Source organism: Paramormyrops kingsleyae, chromosome 1 (genome assembly GCF_048594095.1).
Source record: "Paramormyrops kingsleyae isolate MSU_618 chromosome 1, PKINGS_0.4, whole genome shotgun sequence".
Classification (NCBI taxonomy): Eukaryota; Metazoa; Chordata; class Actinopteri; order Osteoglossiformes; family Mormyridae; genus Paramormyrops; species Paramormyrops kingsleyae.
The window spans coordinates 19295022-19321843 of NC_132797.1; the positions used below are offsets into that span (position 1 = coordinate 19295022).

General features: G+C 46.7%; 56 non-coding genes across 56 annotated transcripts; 17 read left to right on the forward strand and 39 right to left on the reverse strand.

Moving 5' to 3' along the window:
- Nucleotides 1-241: 241 nt before the first annotated feature.
- trnaq-uug (transfer RNA glutamine (anticodon UUG)) lies at nucleotides 242-313 on the reverse strand. Its single transcript has one exon. It is a non-coding gene; the product is annotated as a tRNA-Gln (tRNA).
- A 462-nt stretch (nucleotides 314-775) lies between these two features.
- On the forward strand, nucleotides 776-847 carry trnad-guc (transfer RNA aspartic acid (anticodon GUC)). Its single transcript has one exon. It is a non-coding gene; the product is annotated as a tRNA-Asp (tRNA).
- Nucleotides 848-1038: 191 nt separating this feature from the next.
- trnaq-cug (transfer RNA glutamine (anticodon CUG)) lies at nucleotides 1039-1110 on the reverse strand. Its single transcript has one exon. It is a non-coding gene; the product is annotated as a tRNA-Gln (tRNA).
- A 294-nt stretch (nucleotides 1111-1404) lies between these two features.
- Nucleotides 1405-1476, reverse strand: trnaq-uug (transfer RNA glutamine (anticodon UUG)). Its single transcript has one exon. It is a non-coding gene; the product is annotated as a tRNA-Gln (tRNA).
- A 462-nt stretch (nucleotides 1477-1938) lies between these two features.
- Nucleotides 1939-2010, forward strand: trnad-guc (transfer RNA aspartic acid (anticodon GUC)). The gene has a single exon. It is a non-coding gene; the product is annotated as a tRNA-Asp (tRNA).
- A 191-nt stretch (nucleotides 2011-2201) lies between these two features.
- On the reverse strand, nucleotides 2202-2273 carry trnaq-cug (transfer RNA glutamine (anticodon CUG)). The gene has a single exon. It is a non-coding gene; the product is annotated as a tRNA-Gln (tRNA).
- Nucleotides 2274-2568: 295 nt separating this feature from the next.
- Nucleotides 2569-2640, reverse strand: trnaq-uug (transfer RNA glutamine (anticodon UUG)). Its single transcript has one exon. It is a non-coding gene; the product is annotated as a tRNA-Gln (tRNA).
- Nucleotides 2641-3102: 462 nt separating this feature from the next.
- trnad-guc (transfer RNA aspartic acid (anticodon GUC)) lies at nucleotides 3103-3174 on the forward strand. The gene has a single exon. It is a non-coding gene; the product is annotated as a tRNA-Asp (tRNA).
- Nucleotides 3175-3365: 191 nt separating this feature from the next.
- trnaq-cug (transfer RNA glutamine (anticodon CUG)) lies at nucleotides 3366-3437 on the reverse strand. The gene has a single exon. It is a non-coding gene; the product is annotated as a tRNA-Gln (tRNA).
- A 294-nt stretch (nucleotides 3438-3731) lies between these two features.
- Nucleotides 3732-3803, reverse strand: trnaq-uug (transfer RNA glutamine (anticodon UUG)). The gene has a single exon. It is a non-coding gene; the product is annotated as a tRNA-Gln (tRNA).
- Nucleotides 3804-4510: 707 nt separating this feature from the next.
- trnaq-cug (transfer RNA glutamine (anticodon CUG)) lies at nucleotides 4511-4582 on the reverse strand. The gene has a single exon. It is a non-coding gene; the product is annotated as a tRNA-Gln (tRNA).
- A 294-nt stretch (nucleotides 4583-4876) lies between these two features.
- trnaq-uug (transfer RNA glutamine (anticodon UUG)) lies at nucleotides 4877-4948 on the reverse strand. Its single transcript has one exon. It is a non-coding gene; the product is annotated as a tRNA-Gln (tRNA).
- Nucleotides 4949-5410: 462 nt separating this feature from the next.
- On the forward strand, nucleotides 5411-5482 carry trnad-guc (transfer RNA aspartic acid (anticodon GUC)). Its single transcript has one exon. It is a non-coding gene; the product is annotated as a tRNA-Asp (tRNA).
- A 191-nt stretch (nucleotides 5483-5673) lies between these two features.
- Nucleotides 5674-5745, reverse strand: trnaq-cug (transfer RNA glutamine (anticodon CUG)). The gene has a single exon. It is a non-coding gene; the product is annotated as a tRNA-Gln (tRNA).
- A 294-nt stretch (nucleotides 5746-6039) lies between these two features.
- On the reverse strand, nucleotides 6040-6111 carry trnaq-uug (transfer RNA glutamine (anticodon UUG)). The gene has a single exon. It is a non-coding gene; the product is annotated as a tRNA-Gln (tRNA).
- Nucleotides 6112-6818: 707 nt separating this feature from the next.
- trnaq-cug (transfer RNA glutamine (anticodon CUG)) lies at nucleotides 6819-6890 on the reverse strand. The gene has a single exon. It is a non-coding gene; the product is annotated as a tRNA-Gln (tRNA).
- A 294-nt stretch (nucleotides 6891-7184) lies between these two features.
- Nucleotides 7185-7256, reverse strand: trnaq-uug (transfer RNA glutamine (anticodon UUG)). Its single transcript has one exon. It is a non-coding gene; the product is annotated as a tRNA-Gln (tRNA).
- A 462-nt stretch (nucleotides 7257-7718) lies between these two features.
- On the forward strand, nucleotides 7719-7790 carry trnad-guc (transfer RNA aspartic acid (anticodon GUC)). The gene has a single exon. It is a non-coding gene; the product is annotated as a tRNA-Asp (tRNA).
- Nucleotides 7791-7981: 191 nt separating this feature from the next.
- Nucleotides 7982-8053, reverse strand: trnaq-cug (transfer RNA glutamine (anticodon CUG)). Its single transcript has one exon. It is a non-coding gene; the product is annotated as a tRNA-Gln (tRNA).
- A 294-nt stretch (nucleotides 8054-8347) lies between these two features.
- trnaq-uug (transfer RNA glutamine (anticodon UUG)) lies at nucleotides 8348-8419 on the reverse strand. The gene has a single exon. It is a non-coding gene; the product is annotated as a tRNA-Gln (tRNA).
- A 707-nt stretch (nucleotides 8420-9126) lies between these two features.
- On the reverse strand, nucleotides 9127-9198 carry trnaq-cug (transfer RNA glutamine (anticodon CUG)). The gene has a single exon. It is a non-coding gene; the product is annotated as a tRNA-Gln (tRNA).
- Nucleotides 9199-9492: 294 nt separating this feature from the next.
- Nucleotides 9493-9564, reverse strand: trnaq-uug (transfer RNA glutamine (anticodon UUG)). Its single transcript has one exon. It is a non-coding gene; the product is annotated as a tRNA-Gln (tRNA).
- Nucleotides 9565-10026: 462 nt separating this feature from the next.
- Nucleotides 10027-10098, forward strand: trnad-guc (transfer RNA aspartic acid (anticodon GUC)). Its single transcript has one exon. It is a non-coding gene; the product is annotated as a tRNA-Asp (tRNA).
- Nucleotides 10099-10289: 191 nt separating this feature from the next.
- trnaq-cug (transfer RNA glutamine (anticodon CUG)) lies at nucleotides 10290-10361 on the reverse strand. Its single transcript has one exon. It is a non-coding gene; the product is annotated as a tRNA-Gln (tRNA).
- A 294-nt stretch (nucleotides 10362-10655) lies between these two features.
- Nucleotides 10656-10727, reverse strand: trnaq-uug (transfer RNA glutamine (anticodon UUG)). The gene has a single exon. It is a non-coding gene; the product is annotated as a tRNA-Gln (tRNA).
- A 707-nt stretch (nucleotides 10728-11434) lies between these two features.
- On the reverse strand, nucleotides 11435-11506 carry trnaq-cug (transfer RNA glutamine (anticodon CUG)). Its single transcript has one exon. It is a non-coding gene; the product is annotated as a tRNA-Gln (tRNA).
- Nucleotides 11507-11800: 294 nt separating this feature from the next.
- trnaq-uug (transfer RNA glutamine (anticodon UUG)) lies at nucleotides 11801-11872 on the reverse strand. Its single transcript has one exon. It is a non-coding gene; the product is annotated as a tRNA-Gln (tRNA).
- A 462-nt stretch (nucleotides 11873-12334) lies between these two features.
- On the forward strand, nucleotides 12335-12406 carry trnad-guc (transfer RNA aspartic acid (anticodon GUC)). Its single transcript has one exon. It is a non-coding gene; the product is annotated as a tRNA-Asp (tRNA).
- Nucleotides 12407-12597: 191 nt separating this feature from the next.
- On the reverse strand, nucleotides 12598-12669 carry trnaq-cug (transfer RNA glutamine (anticodon CUG)). Its single transcript has one exon. It is a non-coding gene; the product is annotated as a tRNA-Gln (tRNA).
- Nucleotides 12670-12963: 294 nt separating this feature from the next.
- Nucleotides 12964-13035, reverse strand: trnaq-uug (transfer RNA glutamine (anticodon UUG)). The gene has a single exon. It is a non-coding gene; the product is annotated as a tRNA-Gln (tRNA).
- A 707-nt stretch (nucleotides 13036-13742) lies between these two features.
- trnaq-cug (transfer RNA glutamine (anticodon CUG)) lies at nucleotides 13743-13814 on the reverse strand. The gene has a single exon. It is a non-coding gene; the product is annotated as a tRNA-Gln (tRNA).
- Nucleotides 13815-14108: 294 nt separating this feature from the next.
- On the reverse strand, nucleotides 14109-14180 carry trnaq-uug (transfer RNA glutamine (anticodon UUG)). The gene has a single exon. It is a non-coding gene; the product is annotated as a tRNA-Gln (tRNA).
- Nucleotides 14181-14642: 462 nt separating this feature from the next.
- On the forward strand, nucleotides 14643-14714 carry trnad-guc (transfer RNA aspartic acid (anticodon GUC)). Its single transcript has one exon. It is a non-coding gene; the product is annotated as a tRNA-Asp (tRNA).
- Nucleotides 14715-15263: 549 nt separating this feature from the next.
- trnaq-uug (transfer RNA glutamine (anticodon UUG)) lies at nucleotides 15264-15335 on the reverse strand. Its single transcript has one exon. It is a non-coding gene; the product is annotated as a tRNA-Gln (tRNA).
- Nucleotides 15336-16178: 843 nt separating this feature from the next.
- On the forward strand, nucleotides 16179-16250 carry trnad-guc (transfer RNA aspartic acid (anticodon GUC)). Its single transcript has one exon. It is a non-coding gene; the product is annotated as a tRNA-Asp (tRNA).
- Nucleotides 16251-16441: 191 nt separating this feature from the next.
- Nucleotides 16442-16513, reverse strand: trnaq-cug (transfer RNA glutamine (anticodon CUG)). Its single transcript has one exon. It is a non-coding gene; the product is annotated as a tRNA-Gln (tRNA).
- Nucleotides 16514-16807: 294 nt separating this feature from the next.
- On the reverse strand, nucleotides 16808-16879 carry trnaq-uug (transfer RNA glutamine (anticodon UUG)). Its single transcript has one exon. It is a non-coding gene; the product is annotated as a tRNA-Gln (tRNA).
- A 462-nt stretch (nucleotides 16880-17341) lies between these two features.
- trnad-guc (transfer RNA aspartic acid (anticodon GUC)) lies at nucleotides 17342-17413 on the forward strand. Its single transcript has one exon. It is a non-coding gene; the product is annotated as a tRNA-Asp (tRNA).
- Nucleotides 17414-17604: 191 nt separating this feature from the next.
- On the reverse strand, nucleotides 17605-17676 carry trnaq-cug (transfer RNA glutamine (anticodon CUG)). The gene has a single exon. It is a non-coding gene; the product is annotated as a tRNA-Gln (tRNA).
- An 828-nt stretch (nucleotides 17677-18504) lies between these two features.
- On the forward strand, nucleotides 18505-18576 carry trnad-guc (transfer RNA aspartic acid (anticodon GUC)). Its single transcript has one exon. It is a non-coding gene; the product is annotated as a tRNA-Asp (tRNA).
- Nucleotides 18577-18767: 191 nt separating this feature from the next.
- Nucleotides 18768-18839, reverse strand: trnaq-cug (transfer RNA glutamine (anticodon CUG)). Its single transcript has one exon. It is a non-coding gene; the product is annotated as a tRNA-Gln (tRNA).
- Nucleotides 18840-19133: 294 nt separating this feature from the next.
- Nucleotides 19134-19205, reverse strand: trnaq-uug (transfer RNA glutamine (anticodon UUG)). Its single transcript has one exon. It is a non-coding gene; the product is annotated as a tRNA-Gln (tRNA).
- Nucleotides 19206-19667: 462 nt separating this feature from the next.
- trnad-guc (transfer RNA aspartic acid (anticodon GUC)) lies at nucleotides 19668-19739 on the forward strand. Its single transcript has one exon. It is a non-coding gene; the product is annotated as a tRNA-Asp (tRNA).
- A 558-nt stretch (nucleotides 19740-20297) lies between these two features.
- trnaq-uug (transfer RNA glutamine (anticodon UUG)) lies at nucleotides 20298-20369 on the reverse strand. Its single transcript has one exon. It is a non-coding gene; the product is annotated as a tRNA-Gln (tRNA).
- Nucleotides 20370-20831: 462 nt separating this feature from the next.
- Nucleotides 20832-20903, forward strand: trnad-guc (transfer RNA aspartic acid (anticodon GUC)). The gene has a single exon. It is a non-coding gene; the product is annotated as a tRNA-Asp (tRNA).
- Nucleotides 20904-21094: 191 nt separating this feature from the next.
- trnaq-cug (transfer RNA glutamine (anticodon CUG)) lies at nucleotides 21095-21166 on the reverse strand. The gene has a single exon. It is a non-coding gene; the product is annotated as a tRNA-Gln (tRNA).
- A 660-nt stretch (nucleotides 21167-21826) lies between these two features.
- Nucleotides 21827-21898, reverse strand: trnaq-uug (transfer RNA glutamine (anticodon UUG)). The gene has a single exon. It is a non-coding gene; the product is annotated as a tRNA-Gln (tRNA).
- Nucleotides 21899-22360: 462 nt separating this feature from the next.
- Nucleotides 22361-22432, forward strand: trnad-guc (transfer RNA aspartic acid (anticodon GUC)). The gene has a single exon. It is a non-coding gene; the product is annotated as a tRNA-Asp (tRNA).
- Nucleotides 22433-22623: 191 nt separating this feature from the next.
- Nucleotides 22624-22695, reverse strand: trnaq-cug (transfer RNA glutamine (anticodon CUG)). The gene has a single exon. It is a non-coding gene; the product is annotated as a tRNA-Gln (tRNA).
- A 294-nt stretch (nucleotides 22696-22989) lies between these two features.
- On the reverse strand, nucleotides 22990-23061 carry trnaq-uug (transfer RNA glutamine (anticodon UUG)). The gene has a single exon. It is a non-coding gene; the product is annotated as a tRNA-Gln (tRNA).
- A 1224-nt stretch (nucleotides 23062-24285) lies between these two features.
- trnad-guc (transfer RNA aspartic acid (anticodon GUC)) lies at nucleotides 24286-24357 on the forward strand. Its single transcript has one exon. It is a non-coding gene; the product is annotated as a tRNA-Asp (tRNA).
- Nucleotides 24358-24548: 191 nt separating this feature from the next.
- trnaq-cug (transfer RNA glutamine (anticodon CUG)) lies at nucleotides 24549-24620 on the reverse strand. The gene has a single exon. It is a non-coding gene; the product is annotated as a tRNA-Gln (tRNA).
- A 294-nt stretch (nucleotides 24621-24914) lies between these two features.
- trnaq-uug (transfer RNA glutamine (anticodon UUG)) lies at nucleotides 24915-24986 on the reverse strand. The gene has a single exon. It is a non-coding gene; the product is annotated as a tRNA-Gln (tRNA).
- A 462-nt stretch (nucleotides 24987-25448) lies between these two features.
- On the forward strand, nucleotides 25449-25520 carry trnad-guc (transfer RNA aspartic acid (anticodon GUC)). The gene has a single exon. It is a non-coding gene; the product is annotated as a tRNA-Asp (tRNA).
- A 191-nt stretch (nucleotides 25521-25711) lies between these two features.
- On the reverse strand, nucleotides 25712-25783 carry trnaq-cug (transfer RNA glutamine (anticodon CUG)). Its single transcript has one exon. It is a non-coding gene; the product is annotated as a tRNA-Gln (tRNA).
- An 828-nt stretch (nucleotides 25784-26611) lies between these two features.
- trnad-guc (transfer RNA aspartic acid (anticodon GUC)) lies at nucleotides 26612-26683 on the forward strand. Its single transcript has one exon. It is a non-coding gene; the product is annotated as a tRNA-Asp (tRNA).
- The last annotated feature ends 139 nt before the right edge of the window (nucleotides 26684-26822 follow it).

The window sequence follows — 26822 nt, forward strand, 5'->3', positions numbered from 1 at the left end:
ACCTTGACCAAAACGGCACAACTTTCCTGTTGGACATTAGTGAACCTTTCAGATATATCTGCAGTATGTGTGTGATACAGCTGACACACGGAAGTAAATGGTAGCTTGAGGGGATCGGAGCAAGAAGTAGCAGCTATAATTGAACCAAACGGGCAAAGACACACCTCCCTTGGCTCACAGGGGAACAATGGCTGGTCCCTTCACACAGAATCATACAAGAAAGTAGCACGTCTTAAGACAAAGGCCCCACCGAGACTTGAACTCGGATCACTGGATTCAAAGCCCAGAGTGCTGGCCATTACACCATGGGACCAAGACCAGACGTGGTTGCTTCTTCAGTGTAGACAATGGACCCCGTCAACCTTGACTCACCTGGCATGGCATTCCTGCTGGTTCTTAAGGAAACTTTGAGAAGTGTCTTCGCTTTGCATAGAAAACAGCCGATACATGTAATAAAATGGAAAATTCTAGCATGTTGACCGCAGAGAATGGCCAACAGAGAATTGGTGTGAGTCATTCCCAAATCCTCATTTGAATCACTGGTCTAAATGAGCAAGCAATAATCGAATGGAACTGTGAAACCAAAAGGCAAGATCTCACCATTAATTTAATAGGTTCATCTTGTCTTAATAGAGACGCTTCCACTGAGTAAAGTTTAATACATTTTGTTTGCTGTCATGCAGGTATCACAGCATCAAACACAATGTAATTTGAAGAACACATAAGTATACCACAGCCACGGGAGGCGTTTGGGCAGGCGTGTTCTTTGCCTGTCTCCTCGTTAGTATAGTGGTGAGTATCCCCGCCTGTCACGCGGGAGACCGGGGTTCGATTCCCCGACGGGGAGTGTGCTGCTCCTTTTAGCCGCCAAACTCAAGTTGCAGGAATGTTGACGTTGGCTAGGTTGAGATGAATGGAGTCAGATGATGCAGGACAATCGAAAAAAAGTAATCTGCAAAAAACCAATTCGCCTATGCTGTTAAAGCAAACACCGGTGCTCCTTACGTGCGGAACGCAGTAAGCGATCATCCAGGCAGGAGGTCCCACCGAGACTTGAACTCGGATTACTGGATTCAGAGTCCAGAGTGCTGACCATTACACCATGGGACCTTGGATTCCCTTCCCGTCTTGCTGCTGCTTCACCGTAGCCTATGGACATGGCAAACCTTGACCAAAAGGGCACAACTTTCCTGTTGGACATTAGTGAACCTTTCAGATATATCTGCAGTATGTGTGTGATACAGCTGACACATGGAAGTAAATGGTAGCTTGAGGGGATCGGAGCAAGAAGTAGCAGCATAATTGAACCAAACGGGCAAAGACACACCTCCCTTGGCTCACAGGGGAACAATGGCTGGTCCCTTCACACAGAATCATACAAGAAAGTAGCACGTCTTAAGACAAAGGCCCCACCGAGACTTGAACTCGGATCACTGGATTCAAAGCCCAGAGTGCTGGCCATTACACCATGGGACCAAGACCAGACGTGGTTGCTTCTTCAGTGTAGACAATGGACCCCGTCAACCTTGACTCACCTGGCATGGCATTCCTGCTGGTTCTTAAGGAAACTTTGAGAAGTGTCTTCGCTTTGCATAGAAAACAGCCGATACATGTAATAAAATGGAAAATTCTAGCATGTTGACCGCAGAGAATGGCCAACAGAGAATTGGTGTGAGTCATTCCCAAATCCTCATTTGAATCACTGGTCTAAATGAGCAAGCAATAATCGAATGGAACTGTGAAACCAAAAGGCAAGATCTCACCATTAATTTAATAGGTTCATCTTGTCTTAATAGAGACGCTTCCACTGAGTAAAGTTTAATACATTTTGTTTGCTGTCATGCAGGTATCACAGCATCAAACACAATGTAATTTGAAGAACACATAAGTATACCACAGCCACGGGAGGCGTTTGGGCAGGTGTGTTCTTTGCCTGTCTCCTCGTTAGTATAGTGGTGAGTATCCCTGCCTGTCACGTGGGAGACCGGGGTTCGATTCCCCGACGGGGAGTGTGCTGCTCCTTTTAGCCGCCAAACTCAAGTTGCAGGAATGTTGACGTTGGCTAGGTTGAGATGAATGGAGTCAGATGATGCAGGACAATCGAAAAAAAGTAATCGGCAAAAAACCAATTCGCCTATGCTGTTAAGGCAAACACCGGTGCTCCTTACGTGCGGAACGCAGTAAGCGATCATCCAGGCAGGAGGTCCCACCGAGACTTGAACTCGGATTACTGGATTCAGAGTCCAGAGTGCTGACCATTACACCATGGGACCTTGGATTCCCTTCCCGTCTTGCTGCTGCTTCACCGTAGCCTATGGACATGGCAAACCTTGACCAAAACGGCACAACTTTCCTGTTGGACATTAGTGAACCTTTCAGATATATCTGCAGTATGTGTGTGATACAGCTGACACACGGAAGTAAATGGTAGCTTGAGGGGATCGGAGCAAGAAGTAGCAGCTATAATTGAACCAAACGGGCAAAGACACACCTCCCTTGGCTCACAGGGGAACAATGGCTGGTCCCTTCACACAGAATCATACAAGAAAGTAGCACGTCTTAAGACAAAGGCCCCACCGAGACTTGAACTCGGATCACTGGATTCAAAGCCCAGAGTGCTGGCCATTACACCATGGGACCAAGACCAGACGTGGTTGCTTCTTCAGTGTAGACAATGGACCCCGTCAACCTTGACTCACCTGGCATGGCATTCCTGCTGGTTCTTAAGGAAACTTTGAGAAGTGTCTTCGCTTTGCATAGAAAACAGCCGATACATGTAATAAAATGGAAAATTCTAGCATGTTGACCGCAGAGAATGGCCAACAGAGAATTGGTGTGAGTCATTCCCAAATCCTCATTTGAATCACTGGTCTAAATGAGCAAGCAATAATCGAATGGAACTGTGAAACCAAAAGGCAAGATCTCACCATTAATTTAATAGGTTCATCTTGTCTTAATAGAGACGCTTCCACTGAGTAAAGTTTAATACATTTTGTTTGCTGTCATGCAGGTATCACAGCATCAAACACAATGTAATTTGAAGAACACATAAGTATACCACAGCCACGGGAGGCGTTTGGGCAGGCGTGTTCTTTGCCTGTCTCCTCGTTAGTATAGTGGTGAGTATCCCCGCCTGTCACGCGGGAGACCGGGGTTCGATTCCCCGACGGGGAGTGTGCTGCTCCTTTTAGCCGCCAAACTCAAGTTGCAGGAATGTTGACGTTGGCTAGGTTGAGATGAATGGAGTCAGATGATGCAGGACAATCGAAAAAAAGTAATCTGCAAAAAACCAATTCGCCTATGCTGTTAAAGCAAACACCGGTGCTCCTTACGTGCGGAACGCAGTAAGCGATCATCCAGGCAGGAGGTCCCACCGAGACTTGAACTCGGATTACTGGATTCAGAGTCCAGAGTGCTGACCATTACACCATGGGACCTTGGATTCCCTTCCCGTCTTGCTGCTGCTTCACCGTAGCCTATGGACATGGCAAACCTTGACCAAAAGGGCACAACTTTCCTGTTGGACATTAGTGAACCTTTCAGATATATCTGCAGTATGTGTGTGATACAGCTGACACACGGAAGTAAATGGTAGCTTGAGGGGATCGGAGCAAGAAGTAGCAGCACAATTGAACCAAACGGGCAAAGACACACCTCCCTTGGCTCACAGGGGAACAATGGATGGTCCCTTCACACAGAATCATACAAGAAAGTAGCACGTCTTAAGACAAAGGCCCCACCGAGACTTGAACTCGGATCACTGGATTCAAAGCCCAGAGTGCTGGCCATTACACCATGGGACCAAGACCAGACGTGGTTGCTTCTTCAGTGTAGACAATGGACCCCGTCAACCTTGACTCACCTGGCATGGCATTCCTGCTGGTTCTTAAGGAAACTTTGAGAAGTGTCTTCGCTTTGCATAGAAAACAGCCGATACATGTAATAAAATGGAAAATTCTAGCATGTTGACCGCAGAGAATGGCCAACAGAGAATTGATGTGAGTCATTCCCAAATCCTCATTTGAATCACTGGTCTAAATGAGCAAGCAATAATCGAATGGAACTGTGAAACCAAAAGGCAAGATCTCACCATTAATTTAATAGGTTCATCTTGTCTTAATAGAGACGCTTCCACTGAGTAAAGTTTAATACATTTTGTTTGCTGTCATGCAGGTATCACAGCATCAAACACAATGTAATTTGAAGAACACATAAGTATACCACAGCCACGGGAGGCGTTTGGGCAGGCGTGTTCTTTGCCTGTCTCCTCGTTAGTATAGTGGTGAGTATCCCCGCCTGTCACGCGGGAGACCGGGGAGTGTGCTGCTCCTTTTAGCCGCCAAACTCAAGTTGCAGGAATGTTGACGTTGGCTAGGTTGAGATGAATGGAGTCAGATGATGCAGGACAATCGAAAAAAAGTAATCTGCAAAAAACCAATTCGCCTATGCTGTTAAAGCAAACACCGGTGCTCCTTACGTGCGGAACGCAGTAAGCGATCATCCAGGCAGGAGGTCCCACCGAGACTTGAACTCGGATTACTGGATTCAGAGTCCAGAGTGCTGACCATTACACCATGGGACCTTGGATTCCCTTCCCGTCTTGCTGCTGCTTCACCGTAGCCTATGGACATGGCAAACCTTGACCAAAACGGCACAACTTTCCTGTTGGACATTAGTGAACCTTTCAGATATATCTGCAGTATGTGTGTGATACAGCTGACACACGGAAGTAAATGGTAGCTTGAGGGGATCGGAGCAAGAAGTAGCAGCACAATTGAACCAAACGGGCAAAGACACACCTCCCTTGGCTCACAGGGGAACAATGGCTGGTCCCTTCACACAGAATCATACAAGAAAGTAGCACGTCTTAAGACAAAGGCCCCACCGAGACTTGAACTCGGATCACTGGATTCAAAGCCCAGAGTGCTGGCCATTACACCATGGGACCAAGACCAGACGTGGTTGCTTCTTCAGTGTAGACAATGGACCCCGTCAACCTTGACTCACCTGGCATGGCATTCCTGCTGGTTCTTAAGGAAACTTTGAGAAGTGTCTTCGCTTTGCATAGAAAACAGCCGATACATGTAATAAAATGGAAAATTCTAGCATGTTGACCGCAGAGAATGGCCAACAGAGAATTGATGTGAGTCATTCCCAAATCCTCATTTGAATCACTGGTCTAAATGAGCAAGCAATAATCGAATGGAACTGTGAAACCAAAAGGCAAGATCTCACCATTAATTTAATAGGTTCATCTTGTCTTAATAGAGACGCTTCCACTGAGTAAAGTTTAATACATTTTGTTTGCTGTCATGCAGGTATCACAGCATCAAACACAATGTAATTTGAAGAACACATAAGTATACCACAGCCACGGGAGGCGTTTGGGCAGGCGTGTTCTTTGCCTGTCTCCTCGTTAGTATAGTGGTGAGTATCCCTGCCTGTCACGTGGGAGACCGGGGTTCGATTCCCCGACGGGGAGTGTGCTGCTCCTTTTAGCCGCCAAACTCAAGTTGCAGGAATGTTGACGTTGGCTAGGTTGAGATGAATGGAGTCAGATGATGCAGGACAATCGAAAAAAAGTAATCGGCAAAAAACCAATTCGCCTATGCTGTTAAGGCAAACACCGGTGCTCCTTACGTGCGGAACGCAGTAAGCGATCATCCAGGCAGGAGGTCCCACCGAGACTTGAACTCGGATTACTGGATTCAGAGTCCAGAGTGCTGACCATTACACCATGGGACCTTGGATTCCCTTCCCGTCTTGCTGCTGCTTCACCGTAGCCTATGGACATGGCAAACCTTGACCAAAACGGCACAACTTTCCTGTTGGACATTAGTGAACCTTTCAGATATATCTGCAGTATGTGTGTGATACAGCTGACACACGGAAGTAAATGGTAGCTTGAGGGGATCGGAGCAAGAAGTAGCAGCATAATTGAACCAAACGGGCAAAGACACACCTCCCTTGGCTCACAGGGGAACAATGGCTGGTCCCTTCACACAGAATCATACAAGAAAGTAGCACGTCTTAAGACAAAGGCCCCACCGAGACTTGAACTCGGATCACTGGATTCAAAGCCCAGAGTGCTGGCCATTACACCATGGGACCAAGACCAGACGTGGTTGCTTCTTCAGTGTAGACAATGGACCCCGTCAACCTTGACTCACCTGGCATGGCATTCCTGCTGGTTCTTAAGGAAACTTTGAGAAGTGTCTTCGCTTTGCATAGAAAACAGCCGATACATGTAATAAAATGGAAAATTCTAGCATGTTGACCGCAGAGAATGGCCAACAGAGAATTGGTGTGAGTCATTCCCAAATCCTCATTTGAATCACTGGTCTAAATGAGCAAGCAATAATCGAATGGAACTGTGAAACCAAAAGGCAAGATCTCACCATTAATTTAATAGGTTCATCTTGTCTTAATAGAGACGCTTCCACTGAGTAAAGTTTAATACATTTTGTTTGCTGTCATGCAGGTATCACAGCATCAAACACAATGTAATTTGAAGAACACATAAGTATACCACAGCCACGGGAGGCGTTTGGGCAGGCGTGTTCTTTGCCTGTCTCCTCGTTAGTATAGTGGTGAGTATCCCCGCCTGTCACGCGGGAGACCGGGGAGTGTGCTGCTCCTTTTAGCCGCCAAACTCAAGTTGCAGGAATGTTGACGTTGGCTAGGTTGAGATGAATGGAGTCAGATGATGCAGGACAATCGAAAAAAAGTAATCTGCAAAAAACCAATTCGCCTATGCTGTTAAAGCAAACACCGGTGCTCCTTACGTGCGGAACGCAGTAAGCGATCATCCAGGCAGGAGGTCCCACCGAGACTTGAACTCGGATTACTGGATTCAGAGTCCAGAGTGCTGACCATTACACCATGGGACCTTGGATTCCCTTCCCGTCTTGCTGCTGCTTCACCGTAGCCTATGGACATGGCAAACCTTGACCAAAACGGCACAACTTTCCTGTTGGACATTAGTGAACCTTTCAGATATATCTGCAGTATGTGTGTGATACAGCTGACACACGGAAGTAAATGGTAGCTTGAGGGGATCGGAGCAAGAAGTAGCAGCACAATTGAACCAAACGGGCAAAGACACACCTCCCTTGGCTCACAGGGGAACAATGGCTGGTCCCTTCACACAGAATCATACAAGAAAGTAGCACGTCTTAAGACAAAGGCCCCACCGAGACTTGAACTCGGATCACTGGATTCAAAGCCCAGAGTGCTGGCCATTACACCATGGGACCAAGACCAGACGTGGTTGCTTCTTCAGTGTAGACAATGGACCCCGTCAACCTTGACTCACCTGGCATGGCATTCCTGCTGGTTCTTAAGGAAACTTTGAGAAGTGTCTTCGCTTTGCATAGAAAACAGCCGATACATGTAATAAAATGGAAAATTCTAGCATGTTGACCGCAGAGAATGGCCAACAGAGAATTGATGTGAGTCATTCCCAAATCCTCATTTGAATCACTGGTCTAAATGAGCAAGCAATAATCGAATGGAACTGTGAAACCAAAAGGCAAGATCTCACCATTAATTTAATAGGTTCATCTTGTCTTAATAGAGACGCTTCCACTGAGTAAAGTTTAATACATTTTGTTTGCTGTCATGCAGGTATCACAGCATCAAACACAATGTAATTTGAAGAACACATAAGTATACCACAGCCACGGGAGGCGTTTGGGCAGGCGTGTTCTTTGCCTGTCTCCTCGTTAGTATAGTGGTGAGTATCCCTGCCTGTCACGTGGGAGACCGGGGTTCGATTCCCCGACGGGGAGTGTGCTGCTCCTTTTAGCCGCCAAACTCAAGTTGCAGGAATGTTGACGTTGGCTAGGTTGAGATGAATGGAGTCAGATGATGCAGGACAATCGAAAAAAAGTAATCGGCAAAAAACCAATTCGCCTATGCTGTTAAGGCAAACACCGGTGCTCCTTACGTGCGGAACGCAGTAAGCGATCATCCAGGCAGGAGGTCCCACCGAGACTTGAACTCGGATTACTGGATTCAGAGTCCAGAGTGCTGACCATTACACCATGGGACCTTGGATTCCCTTCCCGTCTTGCTGCTGCTTCACCGTAGCCTATGGACATGGCAAACCTTGACCAAAACGGCACAACTTTCCTGTTGGACATTAGTGAACCTTTCAGATATATCTGCAGTATGTGTGTGATACAGCTGACACACGGAAGTAAATGGTAGCTTGAGGGGATCGGAGCAAGAAGTAGCAGCATAATTGAACCAAACGGGCAAAGACACACCTCCCTTGGCTCACAGGGGAACAATGGCTGGTCCCTTCACACAGAATCATACAAGAAAGTAGCACGTCTTAAGACAAAGGCCCCACCGAGACTTGAACTCGGATCACTGGATTCAAAGCCCAGAGTGCTGGCCATTACACCATGGGACCAAGACCAGACGTGGTTGCTTCTTCAGTGTAGACAATGGACCCCGTCAACCTTGACTCACCTGGCATGGCATTCCTGCTGGTTCTTAAGGAAACTTTGAGAAGTGTCTTCGCTTTGCATAGAAAACAGCCGATACATGTAATAAAATGGAAAATTCTAGCATGTTGACCGCAGAGAATGGCCAACAGAGAATTGGTGTGAGTCATTCCCAAATCCTCATTTGAATCACTGGTCTAAATGAGCAAGCAATAATCGAATGGAACTGTGAAACCAAAAGGCAAGATCTCACCATTAATTTAATAGGTTCATCTTGTCTTAATAGAGACGCTTCCACTGAGTAAAGTTTAATACATTTTGTTTGCTGTCATGCAGGTATCACAGCATCAAACACAATGTAATTTGAAGAACACATAAGTATACCACAGCCACGGGAGGCGTTTGGGCAGGCGTGTTCTTTGCCTGTCTCCTCGTTAGTATAGTGGTGAGTATCCCCGCCTGTCACGCGGGAGACCGGGGAGTGTGCTGCTCCTTTTAGCCGCCAAACTCAAGTTGCAGGAATGTTGACGTTGGCTAGGTTGAGATGAATGGAGTCAGATGATGCAGGACAATCGAAAAAAAGTAATCTGCAAAAAACCAATTCGCCTATGCTGTTAAAGCAAACACCGGTGCTCCTTACGTGCGGAACGCAGTAAGCGATCATCCAGGCAGGAGGTCCCACCGAGACTTGAACTCGGATTACTGGATTCAGAGTCCAGAGTGCTGACCATTACACCATGGGACCTTGGATTCCCTTCCCGTCTTGCTGCTGCTTCACCGTAGCCTATGGACATGGCAAACCTTGACCAAAACGGCACAACTTTCCTGTTGGACATTAGTGAACCTTTCAGATATATCTGCAGTATGTGTGTGATACAGCTGACACACGGAAGTAAATGGTAGCTTGAGGGGATCGGAGCAAGAAGTAGCAGCACAATTGAACCAAACGGGCAAAGACACACCTCCCTTGGCTCACAGGGGAACAATGGCTGGTCCCTTCACACAGAATCATACAAGAAAGTAGCACGTCTTAAGACAAAGGCCCCACCGAGACTTGAACTCGGATCACTGGATTCAAAGCCCAGAGTGCTGGCCATTACACCATGGGACCAAGACCAGACGTGGTTGCTTCTTCAGTGTAGACAATGGACCCCGTCAACCTTGACTCACCTGGCATGGCATTCCTGCTGGTTCTTAAGGAAACTTTGAGAAGTGTCTTCGCTTTGCATAGAAAACAGCCGATACATGTAATAAAATGGAAAATTCTAGCATGTTGACCGCAGAGAATGGCCAACAGAGAATTGATGTGAGTCATTCCCAAATCCTCATTTGAATCACTGGTCTAAATGAGCAAGCAATAATCGAATGGAACTGTGAAACCAAAAGGCAAGATCTCACCATTAATTTAATAGGTTCATCTTGTCTTAATAGAGACGCTTCCACTGAGTAAAGTTTAATACATTTTGTTTGCTGTCATGCAGGTATCACAGCATCAAACACAATGTAATTTGAAGAACACATAAGTATACCACAGCCACGGGAGGCGTTTGGGCAGGCGTGTTCTTTGCCTGTCTCCTCGTTAGTATAGTGGTGAGTATCCCCGCCTGTCACGTGGGAGACCGGGGTTCGATTCCCCGACGGGGAGTGTGCTGCTCCTTTTAGCCGCCAAACTCAAGTTGCAGGAATGTTGACGTTGGCTAGGTTGAGATGAATGGAGTCAGATGATGCAGGACAATCGAAAAAAAGTAATCGGCAAAAAACCAATTCGCCTATGCTGTTAAGGCAAACACCGGTGCTCCTTACGTGCGGAACGCAGTAAGCGATCATCCAGGCAGGAGGTCCCACCGAGACTTGAACTCGGATTACTGGATTCAGAGTCCAGAGTGCTGACCATTACACCATGGGACCTTGGATTCCCTTCCCGTCTTGCTGCTGCTTCACCGTAGCCTATGGACATGGCAAACCTTGACCAAAACGGCACAACTTTCCTGTTGGACATTAGTGAACCTTTCAGATATATCTGCAGTATGTGTGTGATACAGCTGACACACGGAAGTAAATGGTAGCTTGAGGGGATCGGAGCAAGAAGTAGCAGCATAATTGAACCAAACGGGCAAAGACACACCTCCCTTGGCTCACAGGGGAACAATGGCTGGTCCCTTCACACAGAATCATACAAGAAAGTAGCACGTCTTAAGACAAAGGCCCCACCGAGACTTGAACTCGGATCACTGGATTCAAAGCCCAGAGTGCTGGCCATTACACCATGGGACCAAGACCAGACGTGGTTGCTTCTTCAGTGTAGACAATGGACCCCGTCAACCTTGACTCACCTGGCATGGCATTCCTGCTGGTTCTTAAGGAAACTTTGAGAAGTGTCTTCGCTTTGCATAGAAAACAGCCGATACATGTAATAAAATGGAAAATTCTAGCATGTTGACCGCAGAGAATGGCCAACAGAGAATTGGTGTGAGTCATTCCCAAATCCTCATTTGAATCACTGGTCTAAATGAGCAAGCAATAATCGAATGGAACTGTGAAACCAAAAGGCAAGATCTCACCATTAATTTAATAGGTTCATCTTGTCTTAATAGAGACGCTTCCACTGAGTAAAGTTTAATACATTTTGTTTGCTGTCATGCAGGTATCACAGCATCAAACACAATGTAATTTGAAGAACACATAAGTATACCACAGCCACGGGAGGCGTTTGGGCAGGCGTGTTCTTTGCCTGTCTCCTCGTTAGTATAGTGGTGAGTATCCCCGCCTGTCACGCGGGAGACCGGGGAGTGTGCTGCTCCTTTTAGCCGCCAAACTCAAGTTGCAGGAATGTTGACGTTGGCTAGGTTGAGATGAATGGAGTCAGATGATGCAGGACAATCGAAAAAAAGTAATCTGCAAAAAACCAATTCGCCTATGCTGTTAAAGCAAACACCGGTGCTCCTTACGTGCGGAACGCAGTAAGCGATCATCCAGGCAGGAGGTCCCACCGAGACTTGAACTCGGATTACTGGATTCAGAGTCCAGAGTGCTGACCATTACACCATGGGACCTTGGATTCCCTTCCCGTCTTGCTGCTGCTTCACCGTAGCCTATGGACATGGCAAACCTTGACCAAAACGGCACAACTTTCCTGTTGGACATTAGTGAACCTTTCAGATATATCTGCAGTATGTGTGTGATACAGCTGACACACGGAAGTAAATGGTAGCTTGAGGGGATCGGAGCAAGAAGTAGCAGCACAATTGAACCAAACGGGCAAAGACACACCTCCCTTGGCTCACAGGGGAACAATGGCTGGTCCCTTCACACAGAATCATACAAGAAAGTAGCACGTCTTAAGACAAAGGCCCCACCGAGACTTGAACTCGGATCACTGGATTCAAAGCCCAGAGTGCTGGCCATTACACCATGGGACCAAGACCAGACGTGGTTGCTTCTTCAGTGTAGACAATGGACCCCGTCAACCTTGACTCACCTGGCATGGCATTCCTGCTGGTTCTTAAGGAAACTTTGAGAAGTGTCTTCGCTTTGCATAGAAAACAGCCGATACATGTAATAAAATGGAAAATTCTAGCATGTTGACCGCAGAGAATGGCCAACAGAGAATTGATGTGAGTCATTCCCAAATCCTCATTTGAATCACTGGTCTAAATGAGCAAGCAATAATCGAATGGAACTGTGAAACCAAAAGGCAAGATCTCACCATTAATTTAATAGGTTCATCTTGTCTTAATAGAGACGCTTCCACTGAGTAAAGTTTAATACATTTTGTTTGCTGTCATGCAGGTATCACAGCATCAAACACAATGTAATTTGAAGAACACATAAGTATACCACAGCCACGGGAGGCGTTTGGGCAGGCGTGTTCTTTGCCTGTCTCCTCGTTAGTATAGTGGTGAGTATCCCCGCCTGTCACGTGGGAGACCGGGGTTCGATTCCCCGACGGGGAGTGTGCTGCTCCTTTTAGCCGCCAAACTCAAGTTGCAGGAATGTTGACGTTGGCTAGGTTGAGATGAATGGAGTCAGATGATGCAGGACAATCGAAAAAAAGTAATCGGCAAAAAACCAATTCGCCTATGCTGTTAAGGCAAACACCGGTGCTCCTTACGTGCGGAACGCAGTAAGCGATCATCCAGGCAGGAGGTCCCACCGAGACTTGAACTCGGATTACTGGATTCAGAGTCCAGAGTGCTGACCATTACACCATGGGACCTTGGATTCCCTTCCCGTCTTGCTGCTGCTTCACCGTAGCCTATGGACATGGCAAACCTTGACCAAAACGGCACAACTTTCCTGTTGGACATTAGTGAACCTTTCAGATATATCTGCAGTATGTGTGTGATACAGCTGACACACGGAAGTAAATGGTAGCTTGAGGGGATCGGAGCAAGAAGTAGCAGCATAATTGAACCAAACGGGCAAAGACACACCTCCCTTGGCTCACAGGGGAACAATGGCTGGTCCCTTCACACAGAATCATACAAGAAAGTAGCACGTCTTAAGACAAAGGCCCCACCGAGACTTGAACTCGGATCACTGGATTCAAAGCCCAGAGTGCTGGCCATTACACCATGGGACCAAGACCAGACGTGGTTGCTTCTTCAGTGTAGACAATGGACCCCGTCAACCTTGACTCACCTGGCATGGCATTCCTGCTGGTTCTTAAGGAAACTTTGAGAAGTGTCTTCGCTTTGCATAGAAAACAGCCGATACATGTAATAAAATGGAAAATTCTAGCATGTTGACCGCAGAGAATGGCCAACAGAGAATTGGTGTGAGTCATTCCCAAATCCTCATTTGAATCACTGGTCTAAATGAGCAAGCAATAATCGAATGGAACTGTGAAACCAAAAGGCAAGATCTCACCATTAATTTAATAGGTTCATCTTGTCTTAATAGAGACGCTTCCACTGAGTAAAGTTTAATACATTTTGTTTGCTGTCATGCAGGTATCACAGCATCAAACACAATGTAATTTGAAGAACACATAAGTATACCACAGCCACGGGAGGCGTTTGGGCAGGCGTGTTCTTTGCCTGTCTCCTCGTTAGTATAGTGGTGAGTATCCCCGCCTGTCACGCGGGAGACCGGGGAGTGTGCTGCTCCTTTTAGCCGCCAAACTCAAGTTGCAGGAATGTTGACGTTGGCTAGGTTGAGATGAATGGAGTCAGATGATGCAGGACAATCGAAAAAAAGTAATCTGCAAAAAACCAATTCGCCTATGCTGTTAAAGCAAACACCGGTGCTCCTTACGTGCGGAACGCAGTAAGCGATCATCCAGGCAGGAGGTCCCACCGAGACTTGAACTCGGATTACTGGATTCAGAGTCCAGAGTGCTGACCATTACACCATGGGACCTTGGATTCCCTTCCCGTCTTGCTGCTGCTTCACCGTAGCCTATGGACATGGCAAACCTTGACCAAAACGGCACAACTTTCCTGTTGGACATTAGTGAACCTTTCAGATATATCTGCAGTATGTGTGTGATACAGCTGACACACGGAAGTAAATGGTAGCTTGAGGGGATCGGAGCAAGAAGTAGCAGCACAATTGAACCAAACGGGCAAAGACACACCTCCCTTGGCTCACAGGGGAACAATGGCTGGTCCCTTCACACAGAATCATACAAGAAAGTAGCACGTCTTAAGACAAAGGCCCCACCGAGACTTGAACTCGGATCACTGGATTCAAAGCCCAGAGTGCTGGCCATTACACCATGGGACCAAGACCAGACGTGGTTGCTTCTTCAGTGTAGACAATGGACCCCGTCAACCTTGACTCACCTGGCATGGCATTCCTGCTGGTTCTTAAGGAAACTTTGAGAAGTGTCTTCGCTTTGCATAGAAAACAGCCGATACATGTAATAAAATGGAAAATTCTAGCATGTTGACCGCAGAGAATGGCCAACAGAGAATTGATGTGAGTCATTCCCAAATCCTCATTTGAATCACTGGTCTAAATGAGCAAGCAATAATCGAATGGAACTGTGAAACCAAAAGGCAAGATCTCACCATTAATTTAATAGGTTCATCTTGTCTTAATAGAGACGCTTCCACTGAGTAAAGTTTAATACATTTTGTTTGCTGTCATGCAGGTATCACAGCATCAAACACAATGTAATTTGAAGAACACATAAGTATACCACAGCCACGGGAGGCGTTTGGGCAGGTGTGTTCTTTGCCTGTCTCCTCGTTAGTATAGTGGTGAGTATCCCCGCCTGTCACGTGGGAGACCGGGGTTCGATTCCCCGACGGGGAGTGTGCTGCTCCTTTTAGCCGCCAAACTCAAGTTGCAGGAATGTTGACGTTGGCTAGGTTGAGATGAATGGAGTCAGATGATGCAGGACAATCGAAAAAAAGTAATCGGCAAAAAACCAATTCGCCTATGCTGTTAAGGCAAACACCGGTGCTCCTTACGTGCGGAACGCAGTAAGCGATCATCCAGGCAGGAGGTCCCACCGAGACTTGAACTCGGATTACTGGATTCAGAGTCCAGAGTGCTGACCATTACACCATGGATTCCCTTCCCGTCTTGCTGCTGCTTCACCGTAGCCTATGGACATGGCAAACCTTGACCAAAACGGCACAACTTTCCTGTTGGACATTAGTGAACCTTTCAGATATATCTGCAGTATGTGTGTGATACAGCTGACACACGGAAGTAAATGGTAGCTTGAGGGGATCGGAGCAAGAAGTAGCAGCATAATTGAACCAAACGGGCAAAGACACACCTCCCTTGGCTCACAGGGGAACAATGGCTGGTCCCTTCACACAGAATCATACAAGAAAGTAGCACGTCTTAAGACAAAGGCCCCACCGAGACTTGAACTCGGATCACTGGATTCAAAGCCCAGAGTGCTGGCCATTACACCATGGGACCAAGACCAGACGTGGTTGCTTCTTCAGTGTAGACAATGGACCCCGTCAACCTTGACTCACCTGGCATGGCATTCCTGCTGGTTCTTAAGGAAACTTTGAGAAGTGTCTTCGCTTTGCATAGAAAACAGCCGATACATGTAATAAAATGGAAAATTCTAGCATGTTGACCGCAGAGAATGGCCAACAGAGAATTGGTGTGAGTCATTCCCAAATCCTCATTTGAATCACTGGTCTAAATGAGCAAGCAATAATCGAATGGAACTGTGAAACCAAAAGGCAAGATCTCACCATTAATTTAATAGGTTCATCTTGTCTTAATAGAGACGCTTCCACTGAGTAAAGTTTAATACATTTTGTTTGCTGTCATGCAGGTATCACAGCATCAAACACAATGTAATTTGAAGAACACATAAGTATACCACAGCCACGGGAGGCGTTTGGGCAGGCGTGTTCTTTGCCTGTCTCCTCGTTAGTATAGTGGTGAGTATCCCCGCCTGCATAGAAAACAGCCGATACATGTAATAAAATGGAAAATTCTAGCATGTTGACCGCAGAGAATGGCCAACAGAGAATTGGTGTGAGTCATTCCCAAATCCTCATTTGAATCACTGGTCTAAATGAGCAAGCAATAATCGAATGGAACTGTGAAACCAAAAGGCAAGATCTCACCATTAATTTAATAGGTTCATCTTGTCTTAATAGAGACGCTTCCACTGAGTAAAGTTTAATACATTTTGTTTGCTGTCATGCAGGTATCACAGCATCAAACACAATGTAATTTGAAGAACACATAAGTATACCACAGCCACGGGAGGCGTTTGGGCAGGCGTGTTCTTTGCCTGTCTCCTCGTTAGTATAGTGGTGAGTATCCCTGCCTGTCACGTGGGAGACCGGGGTTCGATTCCCCGACGGGGAGTGTGCTGCTCCTTTTAGCCGCCAAACTCAAGTTGCAGGAATGTTGACGTTGGCTAAGTTGAGATGAATGGAGTCAGATGATGCAGGACAATCGAAAAAAAGTAATCGGCAAAAAACCAATTCGCCTATGCTGTTAAGGCAAACACCGGTGCTCCTTACGTGCGGAACGCAGTAAGCGATCATCCAGGCAGGAGGTCCCACCGAGACTTGAACTCGGATTACTGGATTCAGAGTCCAGAGTGCTGACCATTACACCATGGGACCTTGGATTCCCTTCCCGTCTTGCTGCTGCTTCACCGTAGCCTATGGACATGGCAAACCTTGACCAAAACGGCACAACTTTCCTGTTGGACATTAGTGAACCTTTCAGATATATCTGCAGTATGTGTGTGATACAGCTGACACACGGAAGTAAATGGTAGCTTGAGGGGATCGGAGCAAGAAGTAGCAGCATAATTGAACCAAACGGGCAAAGACACACCTCCCTTGGCTCACAGGGGAACAATGGCTGGTCCCTTCACACAGAATCATACAAGAAAGTAGCACGTCTTAAGACAAAGGCCCCACCGAGACTTGAACTCGGATCACTGGATTCAAAGCCCAGAGTGCTGGCCATTACACCATGGGACCAAGACCAGACGTGGTTGCTTCTTCAGTGTAGACAATGGACCCCGTCAACCTTGACTCACCTGGCATGGCATTCCTGCTGGTTCTTAAGGAAACTTTGAGAAGTGTCTTCGCTTTGCATAGAAAACAGCCGATACATGTAATAAAATGGAAAATTCTAGCATGTTGACCGCAGAGAATGGCCAACAGAGAATTGGTGTGAGTCATTCCCAAATCCTCATTTGAATCACTGGTCTAAATGAGCAAGCAATAATCGAATGGAACTGTGAAACCAAAAGGCAAGATCTCACCATTAATTTAATAGGTTCATCTTGTCTTAATAGAGACGCTTCCACTGAGTAAAGTTTAATACATTTTGTTTGCTGTCATGCAGGTATCACAGCATCAAACACAATGTAATTTGAAGAACACATAAGTATACCACAGCCACGGGAGGCGTTTGGGCAGGCGTGTTCTTTGCCTGTCTCCTCGTTAGTATAGTGGTGAGTATCCCTGCCTGTCACGTGGGAGACCGGGGTTCGATTCCCCGACGGGGAGTGTGCTGCTCCTTTTAGCCGCCAAACTCAAGTTGCAGGAATGTTGACGTTGGGTAGGTTGAGATGAATGGAGTCAGATGATGCAGGACAATCGAAAAAAAGTAATCGGCAAAAAACCAATTCGCCTATGCTGTTAAGGCAAACACCGGTGCTCCTTACGTGCGGAACGCAGTAAGCGATCATCCAGGCAGGAGGTCCCACCGAGACTTGAACTCGGATTACTGGATTCAGAGTCCAGAGTGCTGACCATTACACCATGGGACCTTGGATTCCCTTCCCGTCTTGCTGCTGCTTCACCGTAGCCTATGGACATGGCAAACCTTGACCAAAACGGCACAACTTTCCTGTTGGACATTAGTGAACCTTTCAGATATATCTGCAGTATGTGTGTGATACAGCTGACACACGGAAGTAAATGGTAGCTTGAGGGGATCGGAGCAAGAAGTAGCAGCATAATTGAACCAAACGGGCAAAGACACACCTCCCTTGGCTCACAGGGGAACAATGGCTGGTCCCTTCACACAGAATCATACAAGAAAGTAGCACGTCTTAAGACAAAGGCCCCACCGAGACTTGAACTCGGATCACTGGATACAAAGCCCAGAGTGCTGGCCATTACACCATGGGACCAAGACCAGACGTGGTTGCTTCTTCAGTGTAGACAATGGACCCCGTCAACCTTGACTCACCTGGCATGGCATTCCTGCTGGTTCTTAAGGAAACTTTGAGAAGTGTCTTCGCTTTGCATAGAAAACAGCCGATACATGTAATAAAATGGAAAATTCTAGCATGTTGACCGCAGAGAATGGCCAACAGAGAATTGGTGTGAGTCATTCCCAAATCCTCATTTGAATCACTGGTCTAAATGAGCAAGCAATAATCGAATGGAACTGTGAAACCAAAAGGCAAGATCTCACCATTAATTTAATAGGTTCATCTTGTCTTAATAGAGACGCTTCCACTGAGTAAAGTTTAATACATTTTGTTTGCTGTCATGCAGGTATCACAGCATCAAACACAATGTAATTTGAAGAACACATAAGTATACCACAGCCACGGGAGGCGTTTGGGCAGGCGTGTTCTTTGCCTGTCTCCTCGTTAGTATAGTGGTGAGTATCCCCGCCTGTCACGCGGGAGACCGGGGTTCGATTCCCCGACGGGGAGTGTGCTGCTCCTTTTAGCCGCCAAACTCAAGTTGCAGGAATGTTGACGTTGGCTAGGTTGAGATGAATGGAGTCAGATGATGCAGGACAATCGAAAAAAAGTAATCTGCAAAAAACCAATTCGCCTATGCTGTTAAAGCAAACACCGGTGCTCCTTACGTGCGGAACGCAGTAAGCGATCATCCAGGCAGGAGGTCCCACCGAGACTTGAACTCGGATTACTGGATTCAGAGTCCAGAGTGCTGACCATTACACCATGGGACCTTGGATTCCCTTCCCGTCTTGCTGCTGCTTCACCGTAGCCTATGGACATGGCAAACCTTGACCAAAACGGCACAACTTTCCTGTTGGACATTAGTGAACCTTTCAGATATATCTGCAGTATGTGTGTGATACAGCTGACACACGGAAGTAAATGGTAGCTTGAGGGGATCGGAGCAAGAAGTAGCAGCACAATTGAACCAAACGGGCAAAGACACACCTCCCTTGGCTCACAGGGGAACAATGGATGGTCCCTTCACACAGAATCATACAAGAAAGTAGCACGTCTTAAGACAAAGGCCCCACCGAGACTTGAACTCGGATCACTGGATTCAAAGCCCAGAGTGCTGGCCATTACACCATGGGACCAAGACCAGACGTGGTTGCTTCTTCAGTGTAGACAATGGACCCCGTCAACCTTGACTCACCTGGCATGGCATTCCTGCTGGTTCTTAAGGAAACTTTGAGAAGTGTCTTCGCTTTGCATAGAAAACAGCCGATACATGTAATAAAATGGAAAATTCTAGCATGTTGACCGCAGAGAATGGCCAACAGAGAATTGGTGTGAGTCATTCCCAAATCCTCATTTGAATCACTGGTCTAAATGAGCAAGCAATAATCGAATGGAACTGTGAAACCAAAAGGCAAGATCTCACCATTAATTTAATAGGTTCATCTTGTCTTAATAGAGACGCTTCCACTGAGTAAAGTTTAATACATTTTGTTTGCTGTCATGCAGGTATCACAGCATCAAACACAATGTAATTTGAAGAACACATAAGGATACCACAGCCACGGGAGGCGTTTGGGCAGGCGTGTTCTTTGCCTGTCTCCTCGTTAGTATAGTGGTGAGTATCCCCGCCTGTCACGCGGGAGACCGGGGTTCGATTCCCCGACGGGGAGTGTGCTGCTCCTTTTAGCCGCCAAACTCAAGTTGCAGGAATGTTGACGTTGGCTAGGTTGAGATGAATGGAGTCAGATGATGCAGGACAATCGAAAAAAAAGTAATCTGCAAAAAACCAATTCGCCTATGCTGTTAAAGCAAACACCGGTGCTCCTTACGTGCGGAACGCAGTAAGCGATCATCCAGGCAGGAGGTCCCACCGAGACTTGAACTCGTATTACTGGATTCAGAGTCCTGAGTGCTGACCATTACACCATGGGACCTTGTATTCCCTTCCCGTCTTGCTGCTGCTTCACCGTAGCCTATGGACATGGCAAACCTTGACCAAAACGGCACAACTTTCCTGTTGGACATTAGTGAACCTTTCAGATATATCTGCAGTATGTGTGTGATACAGCTGACACACGGAAGTAAATGGTAGCTTGAGGGGATCGGAGCAAGAAGTAGCAGCATAATTGAACCAAACGGGCAAAGACACACCTCCCTTGGCTCACAGGGGAACAATGGCTGGTCCCTTCACACAGAATCATACAAGAAAGTAGCACGTCTTAAGACAAAGGCCCCACCGAGACTTGAACTCGGATCACTGGATTCAAAGCCCAGAGTGCTGGCCATTACACCATGGGACCAAGACCAGACGTGGTTGCTTCTTCAGTGTAGACAATGGACCCCGTCAACCTTGACTCACCTGGCATGGCATTCCTGCTGGTTCTTAAGGAAACTTTGAGAAGTGTCTTCGCTTTGCATAGAAAACAGCCGATACATGTAATAAAATGGAAAATTCTAGCATGTTGACCGCAGAGAATGGCCAACAGAGAATTGGTGTGAGTCATTCCCAAATCCTCATTTGAATCACTGGTCTAAATGAGCAAGCAATAATCGAATGGAACTGTGAAACCAAAAGGCAAGATCTCACCATTAATTTAATAGGTTCATCTTGTCTTAATAGAGACGCTTCCACTGAGTAAAGTTTAATACATTTTGTTTGCTGTCATGCAGGTATCACAGCATCAAACACAATGTAATTTGAAGAACACATAAGTATACCACAGCCACGGGAGGCGTTTGGGCAGGCGTGGTCTTTGCCTGTCTCCTCATTAGTATAGTGGTGAGTATCCCCGCCTGTCACGCGGGAGACCGGGGTTCGATTCCCCGACGGGGAGTGTGCTGCTCCTTTTAGCCGCCAAACTCAAGTTGCAGGAATGTTGACGTTGGCTAGGTTGAGATGAATGGAGTCAGATGATGCAGGACAATCGGAAAAAAGTAATCTGCAAAAAACCAATTCGCCTATGCTGTTAAAGCAAACACCGGTGCTCCTTACGTGCGGAACGCAGTAAGCGATCATCCAGGCAGGAGGTCCCACCGAGACTTGAACTCGGATTACTGGATTCAGAGTCCAGAGTGCTGACCATTACACCATGGGACCTTGGATTCCCTTCCCGTCTTGCTGCTGCTTCACCGTAGCCTATGGACATGGCAAACCTTGACCAAAACGGCACAACTTTCCTGTTGGACATTAGTGAACCTTTCAGATATATCTGCAGTATGTGTGTGATACAGCTGACACACGGAAGTAAATGGTAACTTGAGGGGATCGGAGCAAGAAGTAGCAGCATAATTGAACCAAACGGGCAAAGACACACCTCCCTTGGCTCACAGGGGAACAATGGCTGGTCCCTTCACACAGAATCATACAAGAAAGTAGCACGTCTTAAGACAAAGGCCCCACCGAGACTTGAACTCGGATTACTGGATTCAGAGTCCAGAGTGCTGACCAGTACACCATGGGACCTTGGATTCCCTTCCCGTCTTGCTGCTGCTTCACCGTAGCCTATGGACATGGCAAACCTTGACCAAAACGGCACAACTTTCCTGTTGGACATTAGTGAACCTTTCAGATATATCTGCAGTATGTGTGTGATACAGCTGACACACGGAAGTAAATGGTAGCTTGAGGGGATCGGAGCAAGAAGTAGCAGCATAATTGAACCAAACGGGCAAAGACACACCTCCCTTGGCTCACAGGGGAACAATGGCTGGTCCCTTCACACAGAATCATACAAGAAAGTAGCACGTCTTAAGACAAAGGCCCCACCGAGACTTGAACTCGGATCACTGGATTCAAAGCCCAGAGTGCTGGCCATTACACCATGGGACCAAGACCAGACGTGGTTGCTTCTTCAGTGTAGACAATGGACCCCGTCAACCTTGACTCACCTGGCATGGCATTCCTGCTGGTTCTTAAGGAAACTTTGAGAAGTGTCTTCGCTTTGCATAGAAAACAGCCGATACATGTAATAAAATGGAAAATTCTAGCATGTTGACCGCAGAGAATGGCCAACAGAGAATTGGTGTGAGTCATTCCCAAATCCTCATTTGAATCACTGGTCTAAATGAGCAAGCAATAATCGAATGGAACTGTGAAACCAAAAGGCAAGATCTCACCATTAATTTAATAGGTTCATCTTGTCTTAATAGAGACGCTTCCACTGAGTAAAGTTTAATACATTTTGTTTGCTGTCATGCAGGTATCACAGCATCAAACACAATGTAATTTGAAGAACACATAAGTATACCACAGCCACGGGAGGCGTTTGGGCAGGCGTGTTCTTTGCCTGTCTCCTCGTTAGTATAGTGGTGAGTATCCCCGCCTGTCACGCGGGAGACCGGGGTTCGATTCCCCGACGGGGAGTGTGCTGCTCCTTTTAGCCGCCAAACTCAAGTTGCAGGAATGTTGACGTTGGCTAGGTTGAGATGAATGGAGTCAGATGATGCAGGACAATCGAAAAAAAGTAATCTGCAAAAAACCAATTCGCCTATGCTGTTAAAGCAAACACCGGTGCTCCTTACGTGCGGAACGCAGTAAGCGATCATCCAGGCAGGAGGTCCCACCGAGACTTGAACTCGGATTACTGGATTCAGAGTCCAGAGTGCTGACCATTACACCATGGGACCTTGGATTCCCTTCCCGTCTTGCTGCTGCTTCACCGTAGCCTATGGACATGGCAAACCTTGACCAAAACGGCACAACTTTCCTGTTGGACATTAGTGAACCTTTCAGATATATCTGCAGTATGTGTGTGATACAGCTGACACACGGAAGTAAATGGTAGCTTGAGGGGATCGGAGCAAGAAGTAGCAGCACAATTGAACCAAACGGGCAAAGACACACCTCCCTTGGCTCACAGGGGAACAATGGATGGTCCCTTCACACAGAATCATACAAGAAAGTAGCACGTCTTAAGACAAAGGCCCCACCGAGACTTGAACTCGGATCACTGGATTCAAAGCCCAGAGTGCTGGCCATTACACCATGGGACCAAGACCAGACGTGGTTGCTTCTTCAGTGTAGACAATGGACCCCGTCAACCTTGACTCACCTGGCATGGCATTCCTGCTGGTTCTTAAGGAAACTTTGAGAAGTGTCTTCGCTTTGCATAGAAAACAGCCGATACATGTAATAAAATGGAAAATTCTAGCATGTTGACCGCAGAGAATGGCCAACAGAGAATTGGTGTGAGTCATTCCCAAATCCTCATTTGAATCACTGGTCTAAATGAGCAAGCAATAATCGAATGGAACTGTGAAACCAAAAGGCAAGATCTCACCATTAATTTAATAGGTTCATCTTGTCTTAATAGAGACGCTTCCACTGAGTAAAGTTTAATACATTTTGTTTGCTGTCATGCAGGTATCACAGCATCAAACACAATGTAATTTGAAGAACACATAAGTATACCACAGCCACGGGAGGCGTTTGGGCAGGCGTGTTCTTTGCCTGTCTCCTCGTTAGTATAGTGGTGAGTATCCCCGCCTGCATAGAAAACAGCCGATACATGTAATAAAATGGAAAATTCTAGCATGTTGACCGCAGAGAATGGCCAACAGAGAATTGGTGTGAGTCATTCCCAAATCCTCATTTGAATCACTGGTCTAAATGAGCAAGCAATAATCGAATGGAACTGTGAAACCAAAAGGCAAGATCTCACCATTAATTTAATAGGTTCATCTTGTCTTAATAGAGACGCTTCCACTGAGTAAAGTTTAATACATTTTGTTTGCTGTCATGCAGGTATCACAGCATCAAACACAATGTAATTTGAAGAACACATAAGTATACCACAGCCACGGGAGGCGTTTGGGCAGGCGTGTTCTTTGCCTGTCTCCTCGTTAGTATAGTGGTGAGTATCCCCGCCTGCATAGAAAACAGCCGATACATGTAATAAAATGGAAAATTCTAGCATGTTGACCGCAGAGAATGGCCAACAGAGAATTGGTGTGAGTCATTCCCAAATCCTCATTTGAATCACTGGTCTAAATGAGCAAGCAATAATCGAATGGAACTGTGAAACCAAAAGGCAAGATCTCACCATTAATTTAATAGGTTCATCTTGTCTTAATAGAGACGCTTCCACTGAGTAAAGTTTAATACATTTTGTTTGCTGTCATGCAGGTATCACAGCATCAAACACAATGTAATTTGAAGAACACATAAGTATACCACAGCCACGGGAGGCGTTTGGGCAGGCGTGTTCTTTGCCTGTCTCCTCGTTAGTATAGTGGTGAGTATCCCTGCCTGTCACGTGGGAGACCGGGGTTCGATTCCCCGACGGGGAGTGTGCTGCTCCTTTTAGCCGCCAAACTCAAGTTGCAGGAATGTTGACGTTGGCTAAGTTGAGATGAATGGAGTCAGATGATGCAGGACAATCGAAAAAAAGTAATCGGCAAAAAACCAATTCGCCTATGCTGTTAAGGCAAACACCGGTGCTCCTTACGTGCGGAACGCAGTAAGCGATCATCCAGGCAGGAGGTCCCACCGAGACTTGAACTCGGATTACTGGATTCAGAGTCCAGAGTGCTGACCATTACACCATGGGACCTTGGATTCCCTTCCCGTCTTGCTGCTGCTTCACCGTAGCCTATGGACATGGCAAACCTTGACCAAAACGGCACAACTTTCCTGTTGGACATTAGTGAACCTTTCAGATATATCTGCAGTATGTGTGTGATACAGCTGACACACGGAAGTAAATGGTAGCTTGAGGGGATCGGAGCAAGAAGTAGCAGCATAATTGAACCAAACGGGCAAAGACACACCTCCCTTGGCTCACAGGGGAACAATGGCTGGTCCCTTCACACAGAATCATACAAGAAAGTAGCACGTCTTAAGACAAAGGCCCCACCGAGACTTGAACTCGGATCACTGGATTCAAAGCCCAGAGTGCTGGCCATTACACCATGGGACCAAGACCAGACGTGGTTGCTTCTTCAGTGTAGACAATGGACCCCGTCAACCTTGACTCACCTGGCATGGCATTCCTGCTGGTTCTTAAGGAAACTTTGAGAAGTGTCTTCGCTTTGCATAGAAAACAGCCGATACATGTAATAAAATGGAAAATTCTAGCATGTTGACCGCAGAGAATGGCCAACAGAGAATTGGTGTGAGTCATTCCCAAATCCTCATTTGAATCACTGGTCTAAATGAGCAAGCAATAATCGAATGGAACTGTGAAACCAAAAGGCAAGATCTCACCATTAATTTAATAGGTTCATCTTGTCTTAATAGAGACGCTTCCACTGAGTAAAGTTTAATACATTTTGTTTGCTGTCATGCAGGTATCACAGCATCAAACACAATGTAATTTGAAGAACACATAAGTATACCACAGCCACGGGAGGCGTTTGGGCAGGCGTGTTCTTTGCCTGTCTCCTCGTTAGTATAGTGGTGAGTATCCCTGCCTGTCACGTGGGAGACCGGGGTTCGATTCCCCGACGGGGAGTGTGCTGCTCCTTTTAGCCGCCAAACTCAAGTTGCAGGAATGTTGACGTTGGGTAGGTTGAGATGAATGGAGTCAGATGATGCAGGACAATCGAAAAAAAGTAATCGGCAAAAAACCAATTCGCCTATGCTGTTAAGGCAAACACCGGTGCTCCTTACGTGCGGAACGCAGTAAGCGATCATCCAGGCAGGAGGTCCCACCGAGACTTGAACTCGGATTACTGGATTCAGAGTCCAGAGTGCTGACCATTACACCATGGGACCTTGGATTCCCTTCCCGTCTTGCTGCTGCTTCACCGTAGCCTATGGACATGGCAAACCTTGACCAAAACGGCACAACTTTCCTGTTGGACATTAGTGAACCTTTCAGATATATCTGCAGTATGTGTGTGATACAGCTGACACACGGAAGTAAATGGTAGCTTGAGGGGATCGGAGCAAGAAGTAGCAGCATAATTGAACCAAACGGGCAAAGACACACCTCCCTTGGCTCACAGGGGAACAATGGCTGGTCCCTTCACACAGAATCATACAAGAAAGTAGCACGTCTTAAGACAAAGGCCCCACCGAGACTTGAACTCGGATCACTGGATACAAAGCCCAGAGTGCTGGCCATTACACCATGGGACCAAGACCAGACGTGGTTGCTTCTTCAGTGTAGACAATGGACCCCGTCAACCTTGACTCACCTGGCATGGCATTCCTGCTGGTTCTTAAGGAAACTTTGAGAAGTGTCTTCGCTTTGCATAGAAAACAGCCGATACATGTAATAAAATGGAAAATTCTAGCATGTTGACCGCAGAGAATGGCCAACAGAGAATTGGTGTGAGTCATTCCCAAATCCTCATTTGAATCACTGGTCTAAATGAGCAAGCAATAATCGAATGGAACTGTGAAACCAAAAGGCAAGATCTCACCATTAATTTAATAGGTTCATCTTGTCTTAATAGAGACGCTTCCACTGAGTAAAGTTTAATACATTTTGTTTGCTGTCATGCAGGTATCACAGCATCAAACACAATGTAATTTGAAGAACACATAAGTATACCACAGCCACGGGAGGCGTTTGGGCAGGCGTGTTCTTTGCCTGTCTCCTCGTTAGTATAGTGGTGAGTATCCCCGCCTGTCACGCGGGAGACCGGGGTTCGATTCCCCGACGGGGAGTGTGCTGCTCCTTTTAGCCGCCAAACTCAAGTTGCAGGAATGTTGACGTTGGCTAGGTTGAGATGAATGGAGTCAGATGATGCAGGACAATCGAAAAAAAGTAATCTGCAAAAAACCAATTCGCCTATGCTGTTAAAGC